Here is a 9,392-nt window from a genome sequence, read left to right as displayed (position 1 = left end):
GCCTCACATGCCAGTACCTCCACCTGCCAGGGAGGGCGGGGCTCCTGCCGCAGGGGAACACCTGGATAGATGAATGCTGGAGGGTCAGGGACAGGCCAACACTCAGATCCCATCCCCCCACGTACTCGCTGCAGACCCTTAGACAAGCTCCTTAATGTCTCTGAGCCTGAGTTTCCTGGCACTTAAAATGAGGATGAGAATAGTGCCAACCTCTAACGCCCTTTGCAAGGACTCAGTGAGCTATGGCGCACTGAATGACAGCCAGCCAGGGCCAGCGGGAGCCCCTGGGGCGCTAGCTTTGCTGCAGTCACCCGGTCAGAGGCTCCTGTGTTCCAGCCACCACGCGGCCAGCCAGATCCAGCCCACGCAGGCAGAAGTGCTGCGCTAAGTGCTCTATAAACAAGGCTACTCGGCGACTTCTTGCAGCCACCAACACCGAAGTCTGTTGCTATGCCCTCAGTCAGAATTCATCTCACAGCAGAGCCCAGGGGAACTGAAGGATGGGGACAGAGCATCCTCTCCCAGCACGTGTCTCAGCACAGTCTTCAGGCCCTCAAACCCGCCCTTCCTCTTGCTCCCTATCTATGCAAACCAGCTGTCCTGAGTGGTGGTGGGAAGCCTGGTGGGTAGAGCCCATGCTCCTTACTCGGGAGAGAAGCCTCCCCCAGCCTGTGGCCCTGTGTCCCCTGGGCCCGTGCACTGGAACCTCGGACTGCACCTGGACTTGCCCCCACCCCTACTGAACTCCACTTTTATTCATTGGTGTCTGTGGCTGGGAAGCTGGCCCGCTCTCCGGGAGCCTCTCCTGACAGCCAAGCCTCGAGCCAGTTTTTTGAAAGAGATGCCAACCCAAGGCCCCACGAAACCCAGTAGAGGGAGGAGCCCTGTCATCGTGGGGCAGTCTCCAAGAAGCTCACCAGCAGCAGGTGTGGCCACTCCTCTTCCTGCCTGCTGTTTTCTCCCCCAAAAGTGACCTGTCTGGACTCCATGCTAATGAGTTCACCCAGAAGGTCTGAACCACAGAGCATGTTTCTTCACGAAACCGACGAGGCGCTGGCAGGCAAACCCAGGGGCGGGAGCCTGCAGGGGTGTGGAGTGCAGGAATCACGCTGGAGGGACCGTTGCATTGGAGGGCTGCGCAGCGTGGGCAGCACCTTCACAGGGAGAGATAAGCACGGGGAAATGGCTTTCAAGGTGGGTAGAGGAAAGCACAGCAAGAGGTGGACAGATGTTGACCCACCGACCCACGCACGGCTGCTCCGGAACAGAGGCTAAGGGCCAGTGGGCGTCTGCGCCACCACATAAGGCCACCTTCATAAGGACAGGTGGGCAGGGCATCCGCGCAGGGCAAGAGGAAGGCCACCACGCCCTGACAGCAAGACCACAGTCAAGCCCTCAACGCTTTCTGAACTCCACTTTTCTTCATCAGCAAATGAAGAGTTCCCAAAACACCAGAAACGAGGTTTTCTGTTTTCAGGATCCCAAAACTCTCTGAAGCTGAGCCAGGAAAGGTGGGGAAACAGACTCACAGAAACACAAAGCTCCGAGGCGAATTCCATCACACGAAACTGGTGTCTCTTCTTGATTTTTTCTGATTACAAAAAAAAAAAAAAAACAGCTTATAAAACAGCTTAAACACTCTAGAAACACAGACTATGGAAGGTGAAGTCCCCAAAATGTAATTTACTATGTTTTTCTTCCAAATTCTACACAGGCACCACTTTGTTCCTGTCTTGCTGTGGCACTTGCATGTATGCAAAACACAGATTGAATCGATCTTATATCACTGAACACTGAGTGTCCGCAATGTTTGTTTGTTTTTGCTTTTCCAAATAGTGAGGGAACGATGGTACTCTGCCCATTTTTATGGACACCCAAAGCTTTATAAGAGGCATCGGGAACCACTCGAGCCTCGGAACCAAGGGTGCTCTTGCTATTGAGCACCTACTGCATGTCTTTATATTGTCAATGCATTTAGGCCCTATTTTATAGGTGGGGAAACTGAGGCTCAGGGAGGCTGAGACATGCTCAGAGCCACGGGCTAGTAAGGGGTGGGTTGGAACCGGGATCAAGCACCTGAGAGGAAGGCCTGCACCCAATCTGTACACAATTGTGCAACGATCCAGAGAGAAGGCCAGGGCAGAGCGGGAGAGGGAACGGGCCAGGCAGAAGCCAGAGACACACCTGTGTACCCACGCACAGAAGAAAACAGAGGCTCTCTCTGGGCTGGAGAAGTAGAGCCACCCTGCAGCGACAAGGCTGCCCAGCTCGATGAAACATCTTGCACTACGTCCCCATCACTGGGCTTCACGGTCAGGGAGGGAAAGTGGCTCCCACTGAGTTGCCAGGGCCTCAGACTCTGGGCTGATACCCTGGATGTGAGGTCAGCAGGGTGGCAGGGCAGCTGTGTGGTTAGTTCTCCAGCTCCACATCTGGAGGGCAAGTGCCTCAGAGTCCCTGAAAGATGAGCTGAGCCCTGGACAGCCGTCAGCCCTCAGAGCTCTCCTCTGTTCAACGAGGATTTGCACAAACTTGCTCCAGTGATTATCAGGAGCATGAACTAAGAGGGTGCACGTGCCTCCCTTAGCACAGGGTCGGGCACTCGATAACTGGGGATTCTCTGACTGTTTTCTGCCATTGTTACTTCCTGTCCCCCTGCATGGTGGACCCTCAGTGCTGTGCTGGGATATTGTGACTCTGCCCTACTGGTCACAACTGGCTGGGGCCAGAGAGCCTCTCTGAGGTCAAGGAGCTGGCTCTGCCCTTTCTTGCGGCGTTGAGCAGAGGAGTGACGGGCTGAGCCACAGGGCTGTGTGTGTTACAGAGTGCTGCAGGCAGAGGGGAGAGCATGTGCAAAGGCCCTGAGACAGGAGAATACCCAGTGTATTTCAGGACCAGTGAGGAGGCCGTGTGAGTGGAGAAGTTTGAGCAGAGGGAGGTGGGAGAGATGGGGTCAGAGGCATGCACTGAGAAGGAGGGAGGCTGGAGATGTCTTTACAGTAATACGGAGATCACTGGTATTTGGGGAAGGGGCTCTCTGACAGAGCCAACCAGCTCCACCCTCCTGGAGCCATCTCCAACACTGCCCTTAGGAAATACCACGAGAAGGCCCAGCGGTCAGTACCTGCCCCCAGCCCTATACAGGCCGAGCACCCCGCGCCACCTTCCCGGCCCCCAGTCAACCTCCGATCTGGGGTCCTCCTCCTCACTGGCTGGGGAGCCTCCAGCTGGCTTCGCATTTGGCAGCAGGTCCTCATTTGTTGGGGGCTTGGACTGACTTTCTGAGCAGCTCCTCTCAGCAGCGTGTGCCTGTTTACCAAGCCTCAGCTGGATGTGCCTCCCAGGGCTGCTCCGTTTCCCAAGCATCTGTTCAGCCGATTTTCTCTATTTATTTCTCCAGTAAACAATCAGGGTAAAGGCAGGTTCTGTCCTATTTCCACGACTCCCGCTGCGAGTGCCAAGATCTCATAGAGATAACAAGGGGCCATCAGGGCACAGCAGAGCAGGAGGCTCCGAGTCTCCGCACAGCAGCCCTGTCGCCCTGTCCCGTGTGCTCCAGTGGCGGGGACCTGTCTGGCCTCTCTGCAGGACATCTGCAGACATGGCCACCAACATCTGTTCCTTCTTTTGCTGCTCACAGCATTCCAGCGAACCTCACCCCCACAGGACAGCCCTTCACTTAGTCCGGGGGGTTTCAAGGTGGGCCCACAGCCTCTGCCCACACCCCAGAAACAGGTCCCCAGCCAGGGGAGGCCACCAACTTTGTTCTCTTCTCAGTTTGGGGGCTGGTTCTGCAGAGGTCACGTGCCCCAGCCAGGCCAATGCACATGGTCCCCGAGGCTTCCAGGGCAACCACCGGGGGAAGGCGGAGTCTCTGTTGGAGTGCCAAGGTGGCAAAGGGTGGACTCAGAGCGGCGGTGACAGTTGCAGTCACCATGGTGGGGAACCTGCCTGAGAATAAAGACAAATGAAGAAAGCCGAGCAGAGGGCTGGGGACGTGGGCACCCTGGGACCTGATTCCAAGACTGAGCTGCTGGCCTCGGCTCGGCCTGCAGTTCTCGGCTCTGGAGGTTGCGTGGTCGGTGCTGCTTTCCTGTCCCTCACTCAGCAGGGCCCTGACTGACTCACATACACACGAGGATAGATGGACAGACAGAAGAAACGGGGGCGTGATGGTAGCACAAAAGCAATGGGTGAGAGCCCCCGGGAGGCCTGGCAGCTGTGTACTCTGGGGACCTTTGGTCCCCTGCTGAGCCCGGCGGCAAGGCTGCCATCTCCGCTCAGGCCAAAGCCAAGGCATTGCCAGCCACGTTCCCACCTGGAACTGGAGTTCTGTCCCAAGTCTGTTCTGGAAACTGGCACGATTCAGTTGCTTGTGGTCGTAGGACTGTAGTCCCCAGGTCCTTCGGGGCTGTTAACTGAGGACAGCTGCCTAGAGAGGCCACCTGTGTTCCCAGTCTCATGGCTCCCTCCCTCTCCAGCCAGGGGCCATTGATTCCTCCTTCTTCCAATTCTTCCAATCCCTCGGATGTCTGCTGCCAGCCAGAGACCGTGCTCTGCTCTTCAGGGTTGTCCTGATTAGATCAGGCCCTCCCAGGATCACCTCCATATCCTGAGGCCACCTGACCTGTGACTTTGTTAAACAGCAAACCTTTCACGGCAGCACCAACACACCCGACTGACTGAATAACCACAGAATGGGAATCTTGGGGGGCAGCACTGGGATCCACCTCCCACAGCTTCCTGCGGTTCCTCAGACACGCCCAGGGGCTCTCCCGCCAGGCCTGGCACAGGGTGCTCCCTCTGCAGGGGAAGCTCTTCCTGCAGGCTCGCTCCCTCCTCCATTCCAGTCGGTGCTATTGTCCCTCATGGAGAAGGCTGCCGGAGCTCCCGGGGGACACTATTCCCCAGGCCTGGGCTGCTGTGCTCTCCTAGAGCCTGTGAGATGCTGCAGGCTTCTGTCTCTCCCCACGCTGGATGTGAGCCCTGGAAAGAGGCGCGTTGGTTCTCAGAGACTGGCACAGAGCAGGCGCCAGGTAGCTCCCTGGCCCTGGGCTCCTGGGAGGCAGAGTGAAGCCGAGACCAAGAGGCCAGGGGCGGGAGCAGACTGCCTGGCTTCCAGAGCCTGTTGCCTCGCCTGCAAAATGGGGACCCCCTGAGTGCCTCCCTCCCACAGTCTTCAGGTGCTCACGAAAGCAACCCTGGTGCCACGTCTGCCATCCTGACGAAAAGCCATAAGGTGGCACTGCTTCACGCCCATCAGCTGGGCATGGGACACTGCCAGGAGCAACAGGACCCTGGTGCTGGGAATGCATGGTGCCGTCGCTTCAGAGATCCCCGGGGCAGACCCTAGTGAGGCGCTGGCAGGGGACAGCTCTGGGCTTCGCAGCCGCACCTACCAGCACATGTGTGCTTCATCTGAGACCTGTGGGCACACTCTGTGTGCTTCATCTGGAGACCTATGGGCACACTGTGCGCACTTCATCTGGAGACCTGTGGGCACATTTAGCTTTTGCCTTTTTGACAATAGCCACCTTAATTGGTGGGAGGTGAGGCCTCACCATAAAAAGGCAGGATAGGAATCAATGAAGTGTCCACCCGTGGGAGAATGGATGGGTAGACAAACGTGCCGTAGATACACAACAGGGTACTGGTTAGACTTCGGAAGGAGGAACTCCTGTCACTTGTCTGGAGCTGTGGTGTTCATGGACAAACCTGGAGGGTGTCAAGTGAAGTGAGCTGAGCACAGAGAGACAAGCACGTGTGGTCTCCTCCCACGCCGGGGCTGAAAGACGGGCCCTCCTGGCTGGGGGCGGCTGCGAGACCCCGGGAAGAGGGGCCAAAGGACAGGGAATTTCAGTCAGACGGCAGGATCGTTCAAGAGACCCAGTGAACACCAGGGTTCCACAATGGCCTACTGGACTCTTAAAAAGGCCCGCAAAGGTGTTCTCACTACAAAAATGGTCAGTGTGTGTGATGGACAAACGTGAACAGCTCAGCAGGGCCCTTCCGTGGCACAGACATTTTTCGAGATAACATATTGTGCACAATAAACAGACAATATTTATCTTCCCATTAAAAATCATGTTTTTTTTTTTTCAATGGAGAGCGATTCACGAACTGGGAGACTTCAACAGAGAGCACATCTGCGATGTTAAACAGCCACGGGTAGCAAGCATCTTCCTGTGATGGAGGAATCCTTGGTTTTCACAGATACATGTTGACAATGTCATGGATGGAATGCGGGGGGTTGGGGAGGTTCAAGACAAGCTGGTGGGAGGGAAGCAAGTGGGGGGGCGCATGGACAGAAAAGTGTGGCCATGAGTGGACGGTCGTGGAGGCCGTGTTGGGACCCTGGGCATGTGGGCTCTCTCTCTCTCCAAACAAATGGACCCCATGTTTCTGTTCATAGAATGACCCAAGCTTCCAAATACATGGGTGATCTTTTTAAAATTAGATTTACATTTCCTTTAATGATGTGCTTGACGTCCCACATGCTATTATTCAATTGCCGGCTATGGAGAGTAGGCAGATAGATGGACCCATCAGTACGAATCACCCTGACTCTGGGGCAATATCGTGCAGCAGCCTAGACCAGTATTTTGTCACTCACTTCTCCCTGAAGCCCAGGGATTTTATTTATACTACTTCTCAGAGCCTCAACCTTCTCCCTTGTGAAAAAGGGAGGAGGTGAATGATATTTTGTGCACAGAGCAAGTGGCTCTGACCATCAGAGAACTACTTGCTGTTATTACCAGATGGGGATGAAACCCAATGACCAGGTCACAGAGATGACCCCCGATCCATCCAGTCAGGCAGCCTCTCCCCTGCTGTCTGTCTGCCAGGGGAGCACAGCCTGCTGCCCTCCTGGGGCTTAGGGTGCAGGAAATGCAGTCAGGTGAGATGGGGAGCCAGGAGGCAAGACCTAAGGGACAGTCCAGGGACATGTCCAGAGGGCCATCTGCAGGATGCAGCAGAATTAGCCAGGGTGGACAGGGAAAGGAGGAGAAGAGTAGGAAGAGCAAAGGCCAAAGGGTTCCAAGCTGCTGCAGAAGACCAAGTGCTAGGCCCCTGAAGAAGGAAGGAGGATACCAGGGGTGGGTGACTGACAGGTGGAGCCCACGGCACCTGAGGGTGGAGCCAGAGGGCCACAGTGGGTGGGGCTTGCTTCCAGTCCTGCTTCATGCATTCCCCAATCAGGTGGCTATTTTATGAGAGGCTTGTATCATTCTTATAATTTCTTAAAAGCCAAAAAGAAAACAAAAAAATCCCACAAGAGAAAGATGCCTTGTAAACCCTCAGAAAGCAGAGACTGTATTATGGTGTTTTCTCTACTTTTCTTTCTTTCTTTCTTTCTTTTTTAAAGAGAGAGTGAGAGACAGTGAGAGAGAGAGAGAATTTTTAATATTTATTTTTTTTTAGTATTTGGCGGACACAACATCTTTGTTTGTATGTGGTGCTGAGGATCGAACCCGGGCCGCACGCATGCCAGACGAACGCGCTACCGCTTGAGCCACATCCCCAGCCCCTCTACTTTTCTTTCAATAATCAATAATATTTTAAATGTCACTCACATCTGCTAATGAAACCACCTCATTTTCTTAATATTTATTTTTTAGTTTTAGGTGGACACAATATCTTTATTTTATTTTTACGTGATGCTGAGAATCGAACCCAGTGCTTCATGCATGCTAGGCGAGCGCGCTACCACTTGAGCCACATCCCCAGCCCTGAAACCACCTCATTTAAATATAACCAGTGCCATGTCCTCCCGACTGGTTTGTTCCAAGGGCCTCATCCTTGTTGACCTCCTCTCCCTTGTGTGTGTTAGAGGTGCAGATGATAATCGGATAATTGTGCCTAATTTAAAGGCTTCCCACCCAAGCGGCCCTCAGACAGGGTTCAGGGGGGTGGGACAGAGGTTGGAGGACAACAGTCCCCTAGTGAGACTGGGGAGAAGCGCCGGTGGCCTGCAGCACGAAGGAGCTCCTTTTGGGGAGGGCGCAGCGGGCGAGGGGCACGATGTGTTTTTTGGTTCCTTCTCACAGTCGGGGGCCCGGGCGCTGATTTGAAGCAGGGGTGGTGCAGCAGCCACTGGGCTGGAGTGGGGCTCTGGACGCCTGGTGGGCAGAGGCCCTGCTGCAGCTGCTGGAGGGACTTGCCAACCCATTTTTGTCTGTTGCAGAAGGAACTCCAGTGTGAGGCCCTTTCAAGGGGCACCTTGCAGTCTCTCTGCAGGATGGCAGGTGTAGCCTGGGCCACCTCACTTCACCACTGGGCCTCCTCCCCGTGCCCCCACCCACCGCATGTCAGACTGGGAGGCTGCAGCTTCTGGGTGAGTCTAGAGCTAATGACACAGAGGGCTCTGTCAGAGAAGAGGGGCAGAGAGATCTAGTGCAGGGAGAGGTGGGGAGGCCGCCAGCTGCAGAGCCCGCGGGTCACTCACTCGCCTCCATCCTCCCAGGGCCTCTTGCCTGTTTCTCTTTGGGGTGATCAGTGAAAGACCCCTGCCACAAGGCCCTCAGCTGAGAGAGGAGAAAACTGAGGCAAGAGGGGTAATTCTGCCACCAAAGAAACCCCACAAAATGGCCACAGCCTTCTAACCCGACCCCTGGAGGTGCCTCGCACCCTAAAGTCAAGAGCATGAACCTGGAGTCAAGGTTCCCTCCTACGCTGTCACTTTACTGGAGGTGCAGTCTCCCCAAGACTCAGTTTCTCCGTCTGTGAAACAGAGATAATTCACGTGTGTGTGGGGGGGGGGGGCGGGGGTGCTGGGGATTGAATCCATGGATGCTCTACTACTCAGACATAGTCCTTTTCTATTTTGAGACAGGGCCTAGGATTTGAAGTCTTCCGGCCTCAGCCTCCTGAGTAGCTGGGATTACAGGTGTGTGTCACTGGCAATGGGGATAATAATGTTTACCTCTTCAGGTGCTGATTTATTTTAAGTGCACTTTCCTGCTGCCAACACAGCCCAGAGTTCACCCACTTGTCCTCGATTCCTGCCTGCCCTTAGACTGTGAGGTCCCTAAGTGCGAGGACTCAGCTCCTCGTCCCCTGGAGGTGGCATGCTGAATGCAGGACCGGCAGTGGGGTGTATCGGGATGGTGATACTGTCAGGCCTCAACACAGCACATGCACATGGGGACATGCGTGCAGACACCAGTACCAACACAGGGAGCCCATTATTTATGGTCAGAAATCAGTTTTAGGTTCAAAACTATCAAATAACCAGGAATAGAAGGAAAGAAGACTTCTCTGGAGTGAGTCTGTGGCCTGGTGGCTCTTCTGTGGCCAAGCCCCAGCACTCATCCATGTAGCATGGGGACCTCACCCCTCTGTACTGTCTGTCCCCAGCACCAGACTCCTTTCCTGGGTTTCAGAATTCCCAC

Source organism: Marmota monax, unplaced genomic scaffold (assembly GCF_021218885.2).
Source record: "Marmota monax isolate L192 unplaced genomic scaffold, Marmota_monax_Labrador192_F-V1.1 WCK01_AAM20220418_F8-fsc00014, whole genome shotgun sequence".
Taxonomy (NCBI): domain Eukaryota; kingdom Metazoa; phylum Chordata; class Mammalia; order Rodentia; family Sciuridae; genus Marmota; species Marmota monax.
The sequence above is the reverse complement of the archived record's forward strand: the minus strand, read 5'-3'. Positions refer to the sequence as shown.